The sequence below is a fragment of the Helicoverpa zea genome, chromosome 1 (assembly GCF_022581195.2).
Source record: "Helicoverpa zea isolate HzStark_Cry1AcR chromosome 1, ilHelZeax1.1, whole genome shotgun sequence".
Lineage (NCBI taxonomy): Eukaryota > Metazoa > Arthropoda > Insecta > Lepidoptera > Noctuidae > Helicoverpa > Helicoverpa zea.
Genome location: NC_061452.1, coordinates 9,756,780 through 9,780,457, shown reverse-complemented (window position 1 = coordinate 9,780,457; position 23,678 = coordinate 9,756,780). Strand labels below are relative to the sequence as shown.

General features: G+C 36.3%; 1 protein-coding gene and 1 non-coding gene across 3 annotated transcripts in view; both read right to left on the bottom strand.

The window, feature by feature from the left end:
- LOC124632261 (solute carrier organic anion transporter family member 3A1) overlaps nt 1–16,377 on the bottom strand; it is a 43,307-nt gene extending 26,930 nt beyond the window's left edge. The window contains exons 1-2 of one of the 2 annotated variants that reach the window (XM_047167067.1): nt 16,087–16,377; nt 2,935–2,979 (exon numbers count right to left, since the gene is read on the bottom strand). The gene's annotated coding sequence lies outside the window, so the exon portion shown is untranslated. The remainder of the gene's footprint in view (nt 1–2,934; nt 2,980–16,086) is intronic. The other variant, XM_047167143.1, reaches the window with a different exon arrangement.
- A 1,922-nt stretch (nt 16,378–18,299) lies between these two features.
- Trnap-ugg lies at nt 18,300–18,371 on the bottom strand. The gene has a single exon. It is a non-coding gene; the product is annotated as a tRNA-Pro (tRNA).
- Between the last annotated feature and the right edge of the window lie 5,307 nt (nt 18,372–23,678).

Below are 23,678 nucleotides of genomic sequence, written 5' to 3'. Positions count from 1 at the left end.
GAAAGCCAAAACATACATTGATGTTTCGTTGTGATCATCATTTAGATAGCACGCTGTAAAATTTATATGAATAAATAATGGTAATTACACTTCAGCAATTTTATGTGCAAGTGAATAATACGTTTGGATCATGAATGATCTGTACATATCTAATAATTTTGTTCGTTTGTTTACTGTGCAAAAAATTTATATAGTTATCTGTTCGGCTTCACCTTCGTTATAAAAGTAGGAAATACAACCACAGTTCAATTACATCTGTGCAATAAATAGGTTAGTGTCCGCTTTCAAAGTTTTAAACTGGACCGGAACTGTTTCTGATCGACCATACAAAATTACTTTCATTATAGATATTATTGTTAGTCACACAGCGTAGTAAATGACGTGTGTCTGTTTATTGTGGGCAGCATACAATGTGCAGACAGAAGACCCACTTTATGGAATGCACAACATACTCGCGCTGCTACTTATAGGAACGACTAATAAATCTCAGACTAAATAAAACCTGGACTGGACGCGATGAGCTTATTTTTGTTTCTATTACATACTGAACACTCAGGTATTGTTGGATTTTATAGTGATTTACTACACCTCACATATACGTATTGAAGTCCATGTAGGTGGAGTTAGAGAGTTTTCCCTTCAAAACTCTGTCCTGAGGCTTTCGTTTCCGAAATGATTGCGGAAATGTTGAAATTACAGGAAAATGACCTGACAGTGCAATCAAACCCCTTGCATTATCAGCTATGGCTACTGTCACTGGTTGTTCCGTGTGGACCTTTTACCAGTTTTTAGTAGCACGTGTATTGAGGCTCGTGAGGTCCGTGTTAGTGCGTGCCCGGCCTCTGCCGCGTCACCGAGGGAAAGGCTGCGAGGCCGACCAGTCGGCGTGGGCGACACTGCCAGATCAGGATCGATTTAAATGTCAGTCTTTGTTGCTACTTCCAAACTTGATTAGCGATTTACTTTTGTTTTTTTTTTAATCCGAATATGGCTAAGGAAATGAAAGGAATATGTAGTATGACCTAGAGATAGATTATGGTATCTATATTATTTAATTGAATGTTAAGTATTACTGAGACTGTCCTGTAAGACTAAGAAAATCTAACAAGTTAAAAGATCGCACAATGTTTGAACATCGCTAAGTTCAGACAGATTTCTTGCAACTTCACTTAGAAACTATTCACTTTGGTATTAATTGAAAGAATCGATCGGTTAGGGTCGTTGCATTATCATGACCTAGCAACAAATACAAATAAATGAAGGTTAAGAACTGCTGTACGTTACACTTATAAGTTAGGTACTATTTAAATTAGCTTACGGCTTCTGAGACATACTAAGCGCAACTTAGACGGTAGAATAATCAGGTCAGACAGAAGTCGTAGTCACTAAAAATGTTAACATTTCGGATAAAAGTAGAGTACAGCAAAAATCATGTCTTTAACGGAATATATACCCTCTGTTAGAGGATATTGATTAAACATTCATGCAGTTATAAAGCAGTGGATCATAGAAACTAATACTGATTTCATTAAGAGCCCCAGATTGCAATAGAACATGCAATAAATAGGTGAGACTAATTACTACTGCAATATCTCAAGACTCGTAACTCAAGATTCAAGTATGTAATGGTATTTTGCAATAGATGTTGTAACTAAATAAGGTATGAGAGGTGTGTGAGTTTCTAAGGCTTCACGCGTGCCCTTTGTCGAGGACAGAGATAATGAAACACTGTTTAAACCGCTGTTACTTTTTATCCTTAGAATAATATCAACGAAACTTGAATAGCCCGTAGGTCCCTTGACATAAAGAAGTAACGCTTTGGGAATAAAAGCTGTAATCGACCGTTAAATTGCTCTGTGAACGTGTCTAAACAACATAAAAATTAAAAAAAGTTGCATGCACGACGGATAAAAGAGAATTAGGAGGCTGCGGCATGCATGAGCCAGAGTGCAGTGGCAATGAACGATCGCCACTCAACCTGAAGACCGGTTTGGTCCCGGCCAGACAAACATTCATGTTGAATGATGACTCACTTGTTGTCCCAACTTATGTAGACGCCTTTGCAAGCTCCGGATTGACGAGACTTTTTTTATGAAGCGTCATCCGCCAGATGCTATTGTTCAATAAAATCGTTATGTATGCTCATATCATGCAATAAGCGTGCAGTGGCATGAATATTGAAAATCAAAATCAGGAATAAATTGATAAAAAACTATTACAAGAACTGCCATAACCAGTGCTAATACTGTGAAATAGATTTTAGAAGTCAAAGAATAAGATCTTTAAAAGGCGAAAGAATCACAATGAACACTAAGTAAATGGAAATATAAAGCACTTTCAGGCTTGTTCCGCGTCTGCAATGTAGCAGGTATGAATGGCGAGATTACAAAACATATTCCTGGGTGTATCGTGGAGCCTGTGAGTGCCCGTGTTGTTTGCAGAGCTCTCACACGTTAATGCAGACTGGATGGAAGTTGATGGAACAATTTCCCCGATAACGGGGATGAAACACGCTCCGTTTTAAAACTGTATTCGACAGCTAGCTTGTCACTTTATCAAACACTGGTAATTCAGTTTCAGTAATTTCCGAAACAGCATACCATGGTATCAATGTAAACGAGAACAATGATAATAGGATGGTAGCATAACCATAAAAATCTGAATACTGCTACTTATTGTTAATATCGCCAGGTAAAAACTAATTTCATCAAAACAGTAATCATCCTCTTTAATCATTTCACAACTTGGCAGACGATCTTATGAGATGACATCGTAGTATGTTATCATCGACACATATGGACTTAAACAGTTTTTAATTTGTTCAGAGTGTGTGAGTATGGTAGTGTGAGGGATATTTGTAGATCAGTACTGTAATGAATTATCAATGCCAGCTAAATAGCTTCAATTAAGGTAATAACATTTAAATGATATTACCTTCACAACTTTTGATGGATGACAGCCGTTGTACGCATTCCAAACCTGAAATAAACGAAAATACTTTAAGAATTGGATTTTGAAAAGATTACCTCTGTGACAATCCTAGATTTGAAAATGAGTAACGACTCTTGATATTAGCGCTGGCTGGAGACCGAGAGTATTTGTGAAGATATAAAACTTGATTGACAAGGGTATTATAAGTATGTTAGAAAAAGCAAGAATGTTTCACGACTAACATGTTAAGTGCCAAACAGCATAGGCACTCGTCGATAAGTTAGCAGCCAGCCACTCCATATTGGACGTACAGTCCAACTAGTTCACACAAGTGCCACTTTTACTGATTATTATCAAGAGTTTGAAGTGCAACAGCGCTAAAGTGCTAACACAATTTTAGTTTATTTACCTTATCGTTATATACATAATGCAGTGATGTTATGAATGCAATTGCAAATGCTATTTCTCATACGAAGTGATTAATGATCCTGAACAATGAATAACAGAATACAATTTTACAGAACGAAACATTCCTGTGTAAGTAAAATATTTTTGTAAAATACCGAAATTAATGGTCGTTTTTATTCACATACCTACTTACTTGGAAAAGTAGGTAGTGGATAATGTCATACCTAGTAGTTACAAGATAACAATACAAGGGGTCATAGCACGAGACTCATAAAAAACCCAGACGCTGTGTATGAGATAAGATTATGAGTAGGTAACGTGCAAAAACATTTTTCTAGAAGATTTAATTTCAGTGTACACAAATAATTAAATGTGTAGTAGTAACAGCACCCGTTGCGTGCCTCTATAGTTATCAAAGTGCAAACAAAAACGAATAACTGTAAACAGCAAGTGTGACGCTACATTAGGTTTATCGTTAAACTTTTAAATGTAGCACATCAGCTCTCGATTACAATATCTGACTTCCTCGTTCACGTGCAATGATAAAATATTGCAATAACCACACAATGGGATGTTATCCAGTTGCGACAGCAAATGTTAGAATCTGTACTTAGACCGAAAGACTAGCTCTAAACGAGTGTCGTGATTTCGTGACCCAAATTGACGTTTCGTCCTCTGATTTTTTCGGTTCATTAACTCATTCCGGTGGTCTACGGATGTTTATGTTCTCGTGTCAAATCGTATGTTGTTATCTGTTTTGGCATTCAAAACTATATATTGCTATAGTATAAACGCCAAATTACTTGATGTGCGAGTATCCACGTTTTTATTATAAGCAAACAAAGTTTTAATGTATTAGGAAATGCCACGCCAGTACTAATGACGTCAGCTCTTATCACGCCTACCTGTTTTCAAGCGAGAAACATGTTTATGCTAACAAAGATCAAACGCGAATACTTTACAGGTAAAATCAATATTATGTTCTAATGTAGCATTAATATGTGCAGCACATTAATAAAACCGATACTGGAAAATGTCAAGCATTATGTCATTATTATCATATTTTATTTTTAACATAGTTATGTAGTCTTTTTCAATAAACTTTGTTTATGCAAATAAAGCTTTCTAAAATATTTAATCAGATTAAATATTAGTCCAGAACATAGTTTCATCCTCATTCATATGACACAGAGGACACCGGAGAGCTTATCGTGATCATATTATGAGAAAATAAGCATAGAGCAGATAAAATCATCGCTTTCGCTGCTCCACTTAACTCTGAGATGAGGTCATTTAGGTTAAATCTTTAGCAATAACACCCACTATCATTGTCATCATGTTACTATGAATATTGGTCTAGGTTTTTATGACATTGATTTTAGATAGCAAGGTGCACTGCACGTGTAGCTCGACTGAAACGTCAGGAATGTCGGTCTTTACGACCGGTCCTGTCAAGCTTCATTATTGACGTCCATATGTACGTTACGATAAAATAATAACGCGGGACCGGTTCCTAATAAGATTCTCTTTGAAGAAAAGATAGACAAAGAAAGATGGCTAAGTCCCAGCAACGTTGAGTTAACAATGAAGAGTTCTATACATTTTGTTCTTCGAGAGTTTCTAATAAATTGAGCAGAAATCTCAAACAATTTTTGCAAAGAATAAGTAAGGTTTGGTTTCCGGATGCATAGTCTGACCGTGAACTTTTATAAATAACTGCAAGGTGAGGAAGACGTAAACTAAGCTTACGTCAACAATTTACTAAACAATCTTGTGAAAGCAGGTGGGCTTTAGCTAAACAAAAACATGGGCAAAAAATATTTCCTAAGCTTCGATGGGCATTATGAGAAATCAATAATGATGTAGTTTTTTAGGTCACGGAATATGGTTCTTATTAATAATTCATCAACGAAAACACGTGTAGTTACGTAGACACATACACTTTCAACGAAACCCTTAGTAGGAATAGGTGCCATTAGATAATAATTTACCTGAATAATTACAGTTTTGTACAAAGATTTTATCAGTGGTACTTTTGAAGTAGAATAATGGATATTTTGATAAACTAGAGATACGGGAGAATCCTGGAAGTAGTTAGTCAGATCGTGTTGTGACGGAGGTGAGCGACCGGCCGGTGGGTCAACGTCGCGCACGCCTTTGCCTCGGCTGCATCTGATTCATCTTCTATTGCGCAATATGTTAAATGCTCTCTTTATTTTTATAGGATCCTAAATATGCTTTTGCCTTTGCTAAGCTTTCTATATACTCCTACTCTGTGATTATTACTTATTTAATGACTCAAACTTGAACACTTTGACCTCGGTGTACCTAAGTAAATCCTCATATTGGAATCTGATCTTTAAATGCTCTGATTTGAATTAAGAAGAATTCCCAATGAATGTGTGAGCTTCGCCAAAGGCGGGCAAGCGGATCTGCCAGACTGAAAAGATTTTAAGTCTGAGGAAATAGCGCTATTACTCAGAATTATTCAGTTGTTCTCAATTCTGCGTCATGTGAGTAGATACATTTTCGTGAGTTGTTAATTTGAATTTGGTAGCTATGTACATGTATCTTAGAGATAACAGCCAAGGCTCTTTTTAACAAACAGTATCATTGTTAGTGGCAGAATAAGTTCAATGCTACTTAAAAGAAGTTTCTAAATGCAAAACAATAGTATGGGCAGTGTGTAACGTACGTTGCCCACTAAGTACATAACTAACAAACTGACTTTTAACAGACAATACACTCTATTAGCCGTTTCAATGACTTCATAATGCAACATCTTACGGAGTACAATCATTATGGCGTAATAAGTTCACATTACTTGGCTGTATTATTTGCTTATTTTTATTATAATGACTTTATTAAATAACAATTAATTACAAGATACTTCATTTCTGCTGATTGGAAAATGTGCCTCGTTTTGTAACATGAGCGTTAGTTAGTTAATCAACAAGCCAAAAAGCATGAAATCGATTAGAAATCGCAGGGGCTGCTTGTTAACATTCAAAGGAAAGTGAACTTTACGTAACAAATTATTTTTTCTGAGAACGGACAAAATTGCATATAATTTTGTGCCCATTGTTCTTTAACGACGAACCTAATGGGAGTTACTTTCGTGACCGAATGACACGAAGAATCTGAATAAATGATGAATTTGCGCTCCGCCAATATCGGTTTCTCGATTTTGGAAAAATGGAATAACACAATTTTCTGTCAGGAGTCCTAGCATATATAAAGATGCCACTGTTCCCAGTTCCGTCCCACGCCCCAGTTACTAAGAGTTAATCGTGCAGAGTGCATTAGTGCGAGCTATAAGGTTATTCTAATTATACATACAACAGAATTTAGTGCAATCTTCTCCATGTCACAGGCTCATGGTAGGTTACAGATGTTATATTTTGGTGCTATGAAACCGGAACACTTACCACAACTTATTAAATAATATCGAAAGCAAAAAAACTAACTCCAACTATTTTCTTGCGATTAAAGGAAAAAAAGGTTTATAGGCGCACGAGTTCTCATCCAAAAAATGTTGTCCCGAGTGGTCCTTTCGTGGAATAACCGCAATTAGAATGCTCGTCGTGGTCCCAGTTCGTGGTGCACTTTCTACATCGAACAATGGGAAACGGGACTACTTTCAAAAACAGTTCTTGAATCAGAATAATAAGATTCAATTTTCTCTGTGGTAACCTTAGAATAAATGGATAGGTCGAGCCAAACAAAGGATGACTCGATTGGTGTAGAGTGTCATAGTAGTATTGCAGCTTGAGAATAGATTTTCTACGTTTCTTTGGGAATTCAATGGCCATTCATGGCAATTATTATTTGGATTTGGTAATAATTTATAAACGGATAAACCCGTTAAAGATAATAAAGTACGTGCTTTCTTAACAATATTTGAATGTAGTTCAAAGGGCAATTACAATTTAGCAATAACTTGGAGGCCAGTGGAGTCTGAACTCTGAACGTTTATCAGTGCTATATCGTCGCAATGCGCAGCTGTGCCGTACGTAGGTACTTACTGCTGGGGTTGATTTCAATAGTTTGGAGCTTGTGCTATATTTCTTGGCCAAATACCGAATATAAGACTAACGAAGTTTCTAGACATTATTATTGCGGCTTCTGTTAGGAATTGCACGTGTTATTTGGATAGCTCTGTAATGTAAGTTCATTCTGAAAAAGTGTATATACAATTTTATAGCCTCGTGTCGTGTTTACAGTTTCTATATCTGCAGTATGGCTGTACAGCATGAAGATTTTAAGTTGAAAGCGATCTCCTTGGCTGTTATCCAATTTTAATCTACCTGCTTTGAGACATTCCAACTAAACCTTATTGAGTGGTTTATGTGTAATGCGGCTGTGCAGGCAGTGTCTATGGCGTGGCTGACGCGTTGGCTTTACCCTTGCTTACAGTATAGCAGCGGTACCGACCTTGGAAGGTCGTCATTTCGCCCACCCCCTTAGGGCTGCCATCTCGAATTTCGCCAAACCCGGACAAACATTAAAAAAACCCGGACATTTGGCGTAAATCGCATTTTTCCCCCGAACCTAATTTGTAATCCCTTTACTATTAACTTATACTTAAATTCAATGATATGCTTCCTTACATGAAACGTGTCCGGGTTTTCCCCGGACACTTCTTGAAACCCCGCCCGGACGGCCCCCGGACGGCCTCCAAACGAGGACAAATCCGAGGAAACCCGGACGGATGGCAGCCCTACACCCCCTACTAATCTGACAGTTTCGTGGTCGTTTCACTTTATTTTATTATGAAACTCGCGATTTTCATGTTTTTATTTTCTGTATGCAATTTACAATGATTTAAACGGAGACAGATTAACTGTTATGTTATTATTTACTATGTATTTTATTGACCAAGAGCTTAGGTTATTATAAAATTATAATCATCTGGCATTTATTTTTTATAACAACCAAATTATTAATAACTTATAGAAGAGTTTCTGCAAAAATAAAACTTTTATGGTAATTACTTAGTAAGATAAGAGAATTAAGTAATTTTGTTTGCAACCTTTATTAAATCAAATGTGACCTTGTCAGCCTAGTCCTTACTCCGACAGGTTAAAAAATAACATGTGCTGAGGTTTATTAATATTCTTCAAATAACAGGTCTATTCAAGTATAAGCATTTTAGGACGAGGTTAATACTAATATTCTATTAGACTTTGATGTGAATAAAATATTTAATGGTTTTTTAAATGACTTAGATCGTAGGTAGGTAATTACTTGTATTTCAAAGTATTGTATAACCAGCGAGCGAGAGATATCAGACAGTCAGCGTTTTGAATGACCGATTCAGATCGGACGAAGCGAAAACTTGTTGCATTAATCTCGAATTTATTCGAAGTCTTCAGGGGGAAATACATTTAACACAAATAAAGGTAGGTAAGTATGACAATTAAAACTAATAAACAATAATTAACAAGCAAATGGTTGCGGTCCTTTGTGCGGAAGTATCCTTACCTATCAGAATTTCGTTATTCATTTCAGGTTGTTATAGTTACAATTGTGACTATTTATTTATGAAGAATTATAATTGTGGCAAATTAATAATACTTAGTTGCTATAACAAATTATTATCCACATTAATATACATGCATCTATGCATCTCTATTCTTTAACGTCGTCCTATTTAGGGAAGCACTAACGATCGCAACAGGATACAGCACTAAATTCATCCTTCTTTATTTAGGCATATTTATTTTGGGACGAGATTTTTGTTCAGTTCCAAAGTTCGGGTAAAACTGGATATTAGTAATTTATTATTTCAGATGAATCTTACTTGGTTGATATGACGATGACGTCAATATTCTAAGTTACTCCAGTTGTGTTGGATATAATAAAAACAAGATAAGCCATACATAGTACGCTAGAGTTTATATCAATAAACAATATTATACAACAAAATCTAATCTCATGCTAGGAGACGCATGTGCTATAAACTCGTGTAGCGCACAGTTGATCGACCTTCAGAAATTACTAATGCCCCACAAGATTACAGTTTATCGATTTTTATGTTGTTGACGTCTATATAATGGACTAAAACAATGGTGTGTAAAGGACAATGACGGCAAAACAAACGTTGTCAGATAACGGTTTATACGTAGCTGTCCCTGTCCTTGTTCAATCTATTGTGTTTGCCAATGAATGAATGGAAACAGCCTAGTTTTCCCGTTTCTATGATAATACGATACCCGCGTTACTTCTTGATAACATGTCAACATGCAGTCAGCCTCCATTCATAGAGGTTAAACAAAAAAGACTAACAACACGCAATGATGCTAGCTTATGATTCCTGGTGTCTCCCATTTAAAAATGTGAAGAAATATGACGATGAGGATACTGTCATTGAACTAAATCACTCATATATAGAGCATTTTATCTTCGTTAACACTAACTTGCAACGTTTATCTTATTGAAGGTAATTGAGGGTACTTTCTGATGGTTCACAAAGTTGTCTGAGATTTTATAGCAACTTCAGAAGAATATGTTGCTTAGATGTAAAGTGAGTCATTTATACATATTACATGATCTACTTTAATGTAGCAGAAGTGTTAACGAGCAAAGCAATTAGCACATGTGTACACAAACTGAACACAGGGCTGCAATGCACATGATGGGATGACTGCGCAAATATTTTGCACGCAATCGCTTGCGGTACCTGCCGGTAATACCTGGCAGTTTTTGTTACGGTTTTACAGTTTGCGATGAAATGATAAAATGAGAAGTATTAGCATTAAATACATTAACCTCATTTGACAAACTTGTAATTTAACAAGAAAATGTGAATACATCTGAAATAAGCACTGGGTGATCCCGTTTGTGATCCGCGATGATGTGTGACGCTAGATGGCCAAATTAAAACAAAATTTTTGCTATGATTTCGACACAATTGTATGACCTACTATAACAAGACGAATTGCTCTCGATATTTTACAATCGAATCTAGTCTACAACAAAAGAAGTTCAGTCTTACCATACGTATTTTACAATACAATTCTATCGTGTGATTATGCAGTTCACGACTTGGTCTCGTTACTCTCAGCCGACCTTAGAATAATGTAGTGAGAGTGGGACCTTGTAGTTGAAATGTAACTAGATATTGACATATTGTGTACGGGTATCAAAACTTTTATCATAAAAAAACGAGGTTGGATAAGTATTTGCGCTGTGAATTTTATTTCAGGATGCTTATATTATGTTTTGATCTGTTATTTAACATGGTCACTTAAGAACTGGTACTAAGTGGCCAGAGTAAATTAATTAAGTCTCACATAATGACGCTGTAGCGTTATAAATTTAGAAAGGACCAAAAAGTACAATCAAATGTATATTACTGTAGCGGCGACGCTGCGGCTGCGCTTGCGCAACCCGGTTGCGTCAGGGCACCGCTCCGGCTGCGGGCCTCGGGGGGCTGTTACCGCGAACTTAGAAACGGTACTCTAGAATTTGTGATTCAGCATAATATACAGGATTTGATGAGTAATGGCTTATATTGAGCCTTTACAGAGTAAATACGAGGGCGGGTCAGTAAGTCCGTGACTTTTTGAATTTCTGACCTCTTTACTGAAAAAGCAACACTACTCCTGTCAACAGGCATCTGTCAGTTGACTCCTGTCAAAATTTGAACTTGCTGCGTTAGTTAGATTGTGTTTTACAGCTATCTAGATCAGACCACCCAGTAATCTGACGAAAAAATGGAAAAAAGTGAATTTCGTGTGCTCATTAAGCATTATTTTTTGCGAAAAAAAACCATTACCGAAACCAAGGCTAAGCTTGATAAATATTATGGGGACTCTGCACCATCGATTTCAATGGTAAAAAAGTGGTTTACTGAATTTCGTTGTGGCCGTACAAGCACTGAAGATGCCGAACGTCCTGGACGCCCAGTTGAAGTCTCTTCACCCGAAACAATCAAAAAAATTCACGGTATGGTGTTGGCCGACCGAAGATTGAAAGTGCAAGAGATTGTAGAAGCCATAGGGATCTCGCATGGCTCAGTGGTTTCAATTTTGAACGATCACTTGGGCATGAGAAAGCTTTCCGCAAGATGGGTGCCGCGTTTGCTCACAGTCGACCACAAACGCAATCGTGTAAGAACTTCACAGGAAGGTTTGGCGTTGTTTAATCGCAATATGGAGGAGTTTTTGCGCCGTTTTGTGACAGTGGACGAAACGTGGATCCATCACAACACACCAGAGACCAAACAACAGTCAAAACAGTGGGTTTCTAAGGGTGAATCGGCACCAAAGAAGGCCAAGGTGGGTTTGTCGGCCAATAAAGTTATGGCGACTGTTTTTTGGGATGCACGCGGGATAATCCACATTGACTACCTTCAAAAGGGAAGAACAATCAATGGGGAATATTATGCCACCTTATTGGACCGCTTCAATGACGATTTGAAAAAAAACCGACCTCATTTGGCCAAGAAAAAAGTTCTTTTCCACCAAGACAATGCAAGGGTGCACACATGTGCAGTTGCCATGGCAAAAATCAATGAATTGGGCTATGAATTGCTCCCTCATCCGCCCTATTCTCCAGATTTGGCTCCGAGTGACTACTTCTTGTTCCCAAACCTGAAGAAATGGCTTGGTGGAAAAAGATTTGACTCCAATGATGAAGTCATCTCGCAAACAAGGGCTTATTTTGAGGACCTCGACAAATCCTATTTTTTGGAAGGGATAAAAAAATTGGAGAAGCGTTGGACAAAGTGTATAGAGCTCAAGGGGGACTACGTTGAAAAATAAAATTATTTATTTATCAAAAAATCTGTGTTTTATTCCAAAAGTCACGGACTTATTGACCCGCCCTCGTAGGTTCCACGCTGTCAAGATTGATTACCATATTGATACTTGTAGATTTAGGTATAAAAAAATAATATTCACTGATCAAATATTCCTACTTACTACCTACCTGAAAACATCTTATTAGGGTAAATACGCCAAATGTCGGCCCCCTTAGCGATTTTCTGCTTGCGGTTCGCTATAGCACCGTCAGTTTCCAACGAAAGATAGTTTTTGATGCGGTTTTGGATAGTTTGATTAATCTATGTCATGTTTATAGGCATAAGATTGATATTTCTACGAAAAGAAAAAAGTAATAAGGCTTAGATGCGTCGAGAACAGAAAAACCCTAAAGTCGGCCATTCACGGCCCAAGGTCGGTCGCGTTTTTTCCAAATGTCGGCCGGGTATAGGCTGTTTTAAATTAAGGCAGTGACAAATATTATTAACATGATTTATTTTAGCAGAATTATAATATAATACTAAGTATACATTTGTAATTGTATTTGTTTAATTTATAGTAAAATATTTTTTTGTTTCCCCTAAACAAAAAAAGTCGTATTCACGACCAACCATTCATATTTTTTAAGCTAATAAGAACGGTTTAATGGATAGCAAGTATCAAACTATAAAGCTACCATAAACATGCCTACAATACTGTCAACTCCTACATTTAAACTTAACTCCTATACGATATAATGAATTATAATAAATAAATTATTTCATTTTGAGAAAATGAAAAAATATAAAAGTATTTTTTCATCAGCCTGTATAGTGGCGCTTGAGTTGGAGGCTGGTCGACATTACGATTATTTACGATTCTAATGTCGGCCCCTATTTCTTGTACCTTATTTCTCGAGATTCAACTAATATCACCCCGGCCGTTATTTGGCTATTAAACGTAAAATAGATCTATTTGCCTATAAGCTTTGCAAATTCTCTTGTTAAGCCAACGAAATTAGTACAATAGGAATTTATAAAATAGACTGCATTTGCTTTAAGTCGGCCACGGCCGAGACTCCGGTTTTAAGTCAAAACTGTTGTCCTAATGGCGGCCTCCTATTTTTCCTTGAAAAATATACGCAAAACGCTGAAAAAACTATCTTAAAATATAGTAAAAATAACCCATTAGTGATAATCAAGCTTAAAACAAAAATAAATAAATGTTTTATCGTTCTAATATCAATCCCCAAAATGTGAGTATTCACTTCGAGTAAGCTACTTTACGTGCGAATTTGATGTTTCAACGGCGCAATCGCTACTGACGCTCAGTATGAGAAGAGTAAGTGACAGAATCGGATAGTAACGATTTGTACGTATAGAGTATAAACCAAGGTTGCAATTCGAGGAGCAAAACTAACACTTAATTACCTTTTGAATGAATGCAAGCTGAAAATGTACAGACGGCCGAAGTTTGGGGGGAGGCCGACATTTGGCGTATTTACCCTACGCAAACCAGTAGGAATTGGAATCACGCCTAAGTCGCAAACAAGAAGTGTCGTAGGGTCAATGTGTAACAATGTACACCACGCACATCCGACCCTGCTGACAATAACAACGTGATGATGCGCCGCTAACTGAATTAATGAATTAACACGAATTAGCTCCATCATCTGGGTCAAGATTACACGGTGCGTGCTAATATCAGCACGTGCGAGTAAACAAATCATAAACACTTAGTTATAAAAGAATTTAAAACTATCAACCTTGTAATTAAATTTCCAATATTCCATTAACCTCTAGGTTCTGCCCTTTCAATACAGACTTTGACCCTAAATCAAGTGTGTCCTTTTCGTCGTAGATCTTTTGAGTAAAATTGTTATTTAAGAATGTTGCATAAACAATAGTATTTAACAATAATAGTGATGAGCCGGTTCACCGGTTGGCAAGTGTGTGCATTTCTGCGCCCGCGACGACGACCAACTCGACACGGAAGCACATACTGACCTAGTATACTTATCTGCTTGGTTTGCAATGCTAATGTATCGTTCGTTAATATCCCCCACAATTGAATTGAGGTTTGAGATTATAATTCCAAATGGCCGCTTTGCCTGCGTCACAGATCCACAGGAGTGCACATGTAGTTCACAGTCTAAGAATATTATAAAGTTGAATGTTCAGCTAATACATGATAGACTAGGTGTGGCAAGTGGCAATGTAGATCGTAAAAAAAGATTGCAATGTCAACGCTTTAAAGCGAACACATAATAATGTAAGTGGCTTGGCACTTATATCAGAAACAAAGAAGCAATGTAATGACGGATATTAGTTTTGCTGAACATAGTGCGATTTGTAGGCGGAAGGGCGCGGATATTGTGCCATTACAGAATGGCTTGGAACTCTTGTAAGAATAATACCTACAATGGTCTTCTCAATTTGATTTTGGATAGACTAGGTGGTAGGTAGTTTATGGATTTGGTGTGTCTATTTATAAGATACATTCTATAAGTAATTTTATAATATCCAATAAATACAATATTATAAAATGGAACATTTTTTTGTTTGTACACTGAAAGGCTCCGAAACTGCTCAACAGTTTCCACAACAGAAACCATGGAACAAGCTGGTACTTTCTTTATTTATTTTTCTAAGTAGAGGTTTTAAGTCAAAATATTTGTGCTCTTTGCTATTCAATTTATCGTTACAGCTATACCATCAGCATCCTCCGAAGCATTTTGGAAACATTTACCTCTACAGATAGCGTCAGCGTAAGACTTTCCGCAGGATTCAAGTTTGATTGAAAGATAAAGAGAAGGAAGAGGGCAAACCATTTCAACAGTTCGTAACATTCCATTTCAATGCAAAATCTTGGCATGATGAGTGTAACTAAATATTCTAGCTATTTGTTTGTCCACCCGTGAGTGTGAAAGCCATATTCATTTCAAAGTAATTTGTCAATGATAAATACATAACAACATTATGGTGGTATGTGCAAAGACCTGACACATCTTGAAGATCTCTAAAATATTTAAAGATTTTAATATGCGAGGCACTTGATTCTATTTTTTGTGCCACTTTAAAGGGTCTTGAGAAATCGGTAAAGCGTAAAGGAAAAACAACATTTATCAGGTTTTAAATCTTAAAACTATTAAAGCCATTCGAAAAATCTTGAAAACATATTGGGTTTCAGATAACACTTCTGTCTTTTTAACGGAACCACTTGATTAAAATGACTTAAGTTAAGATCAAAGCAACAACTCTGTTTTTCCCTTACTATATTATGATAAAATCTTCAGAATGTTTGTTTGGAGTGTGACTCAGATTATAAACAACCAAAGAAACATAATTTATCTAACATTTGGCATTAAGCTAAGGCAGTGGACAAGCCATGGAAATATATTTTTCTCATTATGACATTTTGATTTCAATTCTAAACTGCTCTGTGACTCTGAGCAGTTTAGAAGAATTGAATTGTGCTTTACTAATTAGGAACCTAGTTACCCAATTCTAAGATATTAAAAAAATACTGAGGGCACTAATTGTGAGAGGTTGAATGGTTTTTTCTTCTGCAATAGCTCTGTTTGGTTTGCTAAAATATTTTTCAGCTATGGTTCTTATAATTCCAATTTTCAGCAAACCTATTGCAAAAACTAAAACATCACAAGTACCTTGTATTGTTGTGCAACCCCTGCGCCCCCTACCCCACAGCCGTAGGTAGTCAACTCAGCTGTCTGTGTAGCCATTGAAAAGTAAATAAATCGATACTTTTCATGGCAAACATGGCTATACGTAACATTACGTCGTTTCATAATTCGCAATGTGCATTACAGCATCTAACATAGCTACTGCTCCATAGAACACTATAAATAGCTGCAAAATATGAAACCAAAAAGCAAATCAATAAGGAAAAAAACTACATACTGCAGGTTGGTTATATTTATCCTATGTGCGCTAGAATAATATTTTTACGCTGCGAATAAAATACCATACGTATTTCTACTTACGTTCCGCAATGTGTAATTGTCGTAAAGGTGAAATGCGCACGGGTAAAACACGAAATCTCCCGTTTATCCTTTGTGAAAGGAGTCCGTCGTACGCACAATATTTTGATTCGCACTCGTTTTATATTCGACTGTTTTAGATAATCACACAATATAACTTGATAAGAATACCAATACCGGTTGCACTGGTTAATAAAATTTACTAACAAAATAATTGTATTCCAAATAAAATCGAAGTACTGACACAACTCACGAAATCGAACACAAATTCTCACTGGCTGATGTTGGCTTTGGCTGGTTGGCGTGACATGAAGTTGGCAACAATTGAAAAGCAAAACATCATCATAAAAACAGCTGTTTCGCGACGTTGGCGACATCTAGGACATTTATGTTCACTCGTGTTAAAAAGATTTGTCCCATTTTTCAATAGATGTCGCTTTCAGAACAAGCCGGAGTACACGTGCCAATTGGTTCAAAGGGATTTTAAGAGATGTCTATTTTTTTAAACTTGGAAAGGGATTTGATTACTCGATTGCGCCAAAGCTAGAGAGTGAGGGTGTTTTTTTTAACAGCAAGTATTTAAGAGGGCTATCACAAATTTTCGAGTTTTATACGAGTTTTGATGCGTCATTATGCTTTGGATATAGTCACAAAAAAAAAACAAAAATAAGATTAAGAAAGTTTGATCATTTATCTTGGGGCTGTTTTCAATAAATATTTTAATTTGTCCACGTACATCAGTAAAATCTTTGTCTCTGTAAAGGATGTTTCATAAAATGTTGCTTTTGGGAATCTTTTGATGCTTCAGTACTACGAGGATATAGCAATTTAACCATTTATAAAAATGTTCAAGATACAACTATATCTTGTACTTGTGCTTGCTTACACCAATTTATTACAATTCATACAGTAATACACCAAAAATAATTCTATAAAACTGAGAGTTACTGACAATTTTCCGTACAAAACTATATTTTTTATCTATGAAAGTATAATCCAAATTCAAATAAAACATATTTAATAATTAAGGTGGTATTGTTATAAAGCTTGAAAAAAAAAATTGGTCTATTTAAAAGTAAAACAATATTTTAAAATAATTTTTGTTTGCAATGCAAAAATCAATATAAATCTTGTGACGCGCGGTGTTCAACTTTAGTCAGCGCCAGGCGCTTATCGAGGGAGGACGTATCGCTCGCTGTTGCGCCGCGCAAACTCGCCGGAGCTCGAAAAATATAGCGCAACCTGCGCAACGAACTCGTTTTGATACTAGTGAGTTTTTATTTTATTTATTAGTTATAATGATCTAATTGAAATGTAATATACACAAGTATTAACCCATGATATTCTAATGCGAAAATGTTATAGATTGGGTTCTCTTTTTTTGATGTTGGTTATATAGAAATATGTACGTAAATGTCATCGTCGTTAGTTTCGCTGTTGCATAATAATATTATTGGATATCTTTGATTCTTGCAGGATAATGAAAGCATATTTAATTCAGATTATCAGACTCAATCGGATACCAGTACAAATAATATGGTAAGTATTTTTTGTCACTCGCAACAGACATATTTGTTTTAATAAACTATTTACATTCCTAGTTTTTATTGTTGCAGGAAAATGAAGATACAATACATGGAAGACGAATTATAGATTTTAGTTTTTTTATAAATCAATCACTTATACCTAATTGATAAACATGGTGAAAAGTTTGGTTGTCGATTAAATAATTTAAAAATTGTAAACGATTATTTGTTTATTGTAACTCAATCGAGCTATTCTAGGTTATAAAATTCATCGGTACAAATAATATTTCATAAACTATAAAACCAATAAACTATTTCGAAAATAAAAGTGGCAAAGTCTCAAGTTTGTTTGTGCCGCGTGGCGGTCCGCAGGTGTGCGTTGCGTATTTCACTAGACGCACACGCGCGCAAGTGCTGCCGGCTATCGTCTAATTTACCTAAACCTGAGCGATTCGATTTTGTAATAGCGCTCTTAAGGCCGAATGTTAAATGTGGCCGACTGAACGGTTTTCCAATAGTAGTCGCTATTTTCGGTTGTTCTGTATATTGTGTTGGATATACATTTTTAATTGTTAGATACCACGGGTTATGTTAATATGTAAATTAATGTAACAAATACTAATTTGGTAAATTAGCGAAATAAAATACATACAACGATCATAAAATGAGCTAAACTACTATGGCAAAACAGGGCCCCTCCGGGATTTGAACCCGGGACCTCCTGCACCCAAAGCAGGAATCATACCCCTAGACCAAGAGGCCGCTTGCAGTGCATTATGAAAATACAATTCACAGTATAGATGGAGTTGGTGTCATTACTTTATCTATACATATAATAAAATGATAGGAAAGTCAAAACTGTACATTGAATATTTTTTAAAAAGAATACTTGGGGGGTGATCTATTATCGATTCTGAACCCAAATATATAGTTTTTAGAATTTTTGTCTGTTTGTCTGTTTGTCTGTTTGTCTGTATGTTTGGTCTCACTGAACTCGAAAAGTACTGCATAGATTTAAATCAAATTTTGCACGAATATTACCTGGGAGCCTGTTCAACATATAGGATATATATTATCACGCTATCACCTACGGGGGATGAGCAATGAACGATAATTTCTGTTAACGTTTCTGCAACAGCGGGTGCAATAATGACACATATTTGAATGTTGAACTTTGTAAGTTTATCGGCCTATTATCTATCTTTACATAGAAAATAACGCTTTTATAAGTAACTTGAGCAAAAAACTGAATTTAAAGAAATGATATCCTAAAATTATAGATGAAGAAAATCATGCAGAAACAGATGTGCCATAAAACTGGTAGTAGGTAAAATATCAATGAAAACAGACTTCACTTTGTCATGGTATGTTCTTACTTTCAAGAAAAAAATATATGACAACTTGTGTATTTTGCTACTATAAAAACACTACAAGAAATATCAGCGCATCATCAGGGACATTTTTATAATTCTTTCACCATTCGAAAGCTACATTATCTGCGAGTAACATAGGGTATATTTTATCCCGGTGCGGGCAGTAGGTCCCATGGGAAGCGGTACCCACGTCCCGAAGAAATTATGAACTTCCCCACATTCTTAAAAAGTCTACATATGTTGTTCTGACATAATATAAGCTATACCTCTCATAAACATGAATATCCATTCATTTCATCCAATAACAAACATGCATCACACTGAAAGTGCATTGCGAGTCTAAGATTTTATTATTATAAAAAAAACATTGTAATTAATATTCAAACATCCTTAAAAATAAGTTCCTGGTTTTAATATATTACATTATTTTGAATTCACTTACATATAAATAGAAGGTCCTTATTAATATACTTTTTGAGTAATAAAGAATGTAGGCAAAATACGACCGAAAACATTGTGTCACTTCTAAAATTAACATCAATGGGAATAACTACCTGTCACAATACGTCAACAAGATGTCAACAGAAGACAAGAGTTCGTTCGTTCTGAAAACGTACAAATTACGCGTCGCAGGCCAGAGACATACTTGCTTTCAACTCCTGATCACAAATCATCGAGCTAAGAATTATATCACAAATACACCGTTTACAATTACGAACAGTCACAGTCAGACCCACGGACTGAGTCTAAAAAAACATCTTTTATATAGCTACGTTTATATCATTTATATTATTCAGTTACTAAGACAGAATTACTATCAAACGTGTTTTTGCTAAATGTTCTATTAGTTTTTGCAAACATACATTCCCAACTCTGATCTCATGGAGGTGGCGCCCGGATCTCACCACTGTGCGGACTGTGCGACCTATCGCACCCGGCCCCGGTTAAAACCATGATCTGGAGCGAGAAGAAATGGGATGACAAAGAATAAGGCGGCGGAGCGACTAAAAATTCCCAACTCTCATTCCAGCCACTGCGGTAAGACACCACGAAAGCCGGATGTCGAGAGACGACTCCCGGCCACCGTAGGCGTGAGCGATTAGTTTTGAGTGGGTCATCGACCTTCCGGCTTCTGGGAGACCCGTTATTTCACGCGCCCCTCGAGGAGATTCAGCAAACCCCTGTGAGGCCCACTAGGGCCAAAGCCTGACACTCCCTCACACTGCTCAAACTGATGGCTGAGAATTACGTAACTTTCCAGGATGCCATGCAACGTGTTTCAAATGCCCAGGCCTTTGGGAGCTTGGTAATCCTTTTCTCCACCTTAACTTGAGTTTTGTGGTACATGAACAAATTAGAATAGTAATGAATTAGGTCATCATCATCACGTATTTACCAACTCTTAATGTTCATCATGCACACCCGCTTCTCTAACTTTATTGAAGGATCACTAAAATTGTTTCAGTTAGTTTAACTACGCTACTATAGCCCGTTGTCAAACCTTTTAATATCAATTCTGTAGAAGTGTGAATATCGAATGTGTAGTATATCGAATTTCCGTTTGTGCATTGCACAAAAACCATCGTTATGATTTTCGAGAACTCAAAAGAGTCGGCTGGCTAAGAATTATATTCATCGTTGGTTAATTGAATACATTTTCAGAAACCACAATAGCAGTAGGAATCAAAGCGAATGATCGCTTCATAGAGCTCTGATTTTCTCGAGGCGATCAAGTCAGTTCATATTCATATTCATATTTATTTGCATACCATAAAGTTATAAAGATGTTACAAGGGGCTTAAAGCTAGGTACATATTATGGACCCTGTTAGGGTACAGCAAAAGAAGGCTAGAAAGTCTAATTACAGTAGTAGATGCAATAGTAGATTAGGAAAACACAAGTTATTCATTCGACTATCTTTTTATCGTCAAGGTATTCTTTGACGCTATAGTAGCATTTGCTTAGGAGAAGTTTTTTCAATTTGTTTGCAAATATATGTGTCTTTTTTTTTCTTCTGGTTCTGGTCTGTTCGCTCATCAGATCTTTGAAAGCAGTTCGATGATAATATACTGTTGTCCTGTTTACCTACGTGTGACACATAATATGGTATTTAAACGTCCTCCGCAAGAGAGCGAACGTTTGTGCTATTTATAAAGACGAAATTTTACCGTTGTGCAGTAGTGACGCACAGTATACACAGCACTTATGTTTCTTCTGATCTGCTGGCTCCACCAAGAAATGACAAATTGCGAGCGTACATTTTGAAAATCTTGGAAGAACTGCAGGCTTCAAGTGCCAACACACGAATTGGACTTACTCTCTCGGACGTATACTTTACCTGATCGTGAACTAATGCAAACATTTCGGTGGAATTCCAACATAACATAGTGAGTGAGTGCACAGAAAATCCCCAAAATACAAGTAGTGAAACTATGCGCTTGCCTGATGACTCAGTCATCAACCACCCAGCTATTCCTCAATTGTGTGGGTGTTGGCTTCCAGTCAAACCGAATCTTTTTGAGTACCAATGTTTACTTGGAGTGCCTATCTGATCTCTTCAACCCAGTGAACTAGACACCGCGTTATCCGTGGTAAGTAAAACTGTTTGACAGACTTTCTGGCTCCTGATTTGTCGCAGCTGCTGCAGAAAATGTACAAATGACAACTTTGTCAGACCTTTGTTTTATGTGAGAATTACGTAATAATTTTCCAAATCGGTTGACTAGATCCAGAGATTTCCTCAACGTCACAAACTTTACTTCTTTTGTTTAGATAAATAGTCACACACCGTCGACACCACCTTGATTGATCAACCCGTGCTGCTGCTAAGTGGTAATCCTAATTATATTGTTATGTAAAAGAATACACCTACGCTACGGCATAAGTAGTATTTTGACAATTCCAAATTGCCCACGCAGACGAAGTCGCGGGCAACAGCTAGTTTTTGATAGAATATTCTTGTGTGAATTAACCCTGGAGCAGTTTTGGCTGAAATTACACTCACCATTATTTTTTCGCCGCTACTTTCATCAGCATTGTTGGATGGTTATTGGTTATGGATAATTTTGGATGTGTATCATGTTTGCATTTCGTTCTGATGTGGTAACTTTTTCTTAGAATATTGTTATGCCGACCGTTAGACTTATACAGAGATGATAATTGATTGATTTGTTTTATATTTATCTCCTCACACCTCTTCCTTTATTCATGAGACAGCTGACAGTCATGAATCAATATGGTAGTCACGTAGCGCCACCCGATGCACGATTCACGAACTTTAACAATTCCTAGCTTTCCCGTAGTACCTAACGAGTTTGTGCCTAGACAAAGACCTAACTGAATAAAGCGAAAACGTGGACCTACTGATACCTAGTTCACTTTCAGAGGGACAGGTGGCAGTTCAGTGAGATGTTTTTATTACTTATTGTAATTAAGTTATAATATGTAGGTATGTTTCTACAAGATCTATGATACTTGGTATGTATTGAATGCGAGCTTTCAAATTGAGTGATTTTAGAGTATTGCTCTTGTAGCTATTTCCTTCAGAGGTCTACCTATATTGTTATAGAAAAATAGTAATGATACGATTCACCAACCTCAAACTTACTTTATATAAACAACTTCGTTATTAGAATTTTCTTTTTACCTTCGTATGTATGTATTCTAGTGAGTGAGTATTTATGTAGGTAGTTTACGCAACCTCCCATAAGGTCCTACACAATGGCTTTTGTTGGTATATTTTAGTGAAACAACAGCATGACTACTAATAAGATAGACCTATATTGGGCTATTTGGAAATTTTCTACTTGAAATATCAAATTGTTTACCATAGAATTGGTTCAATTTTAACAACATAAATTATTACCAACATTTCAATTAAAGTGAATTAGACAAATAAAGTACCTCATTAAAATAATGTTCAGATCGTATAGGTACTTATTTAGTATTAGGTGATTAAGCAGGGATACGTTAGATGAGAATGACAAAAACCAGACCTGTTTTTTGTAGGTATGTACCTATATTTGATGGAATTCCAAATATTAAATAAAAATCTATTGAGTATCAAATTTTAATACTCTGAAATCACAGAAAATTTTCTAAGATAATGTTAAATGTGTTTGGCTGAGAGTATATCCACTTACGCGTATTATGAATTGAGCAGCAGAGTTTCATAAGATTAAGACAAATTGCTGTAACGACTATTTTGCCCCTTGTTAAATAGAAATTAGGGATGTGCTAAGTTGAGTTAAATGAAACTCTGTCTTGATTTATTGAGACATAGGCAAGGCAAATTGATCGACCTACTTCTAACGTTAGCTGAACATAAGACCAAAAAACATAATTTACATTCTGCTGTATCGAAAATATACTCCGGTAATTTCCAACCCATTTCCACATAATTGCACAAAGAAAAATCGTGCATCGTATAAAAATACATACACTACGTAAGTACCCATAGAACGTATAGCTTGCACGTTGTTCGCTTGAAAAGATTAATGAGCAAAAATTACGTACTAGTCTTTATTTAGTGTTTAAGCCCGACACACAGTGGTATTTGTAAGGCAAATGTGTTCTTCGGAGCTATTAGCAGTCTGCTCGCGCATCCACGTACTGTATACGTTATACCGCTAAATGTAACAGCCTTATATCATTTTGGCCACGCAATTTGACGTAATTACGAATTACATGAGCAAGC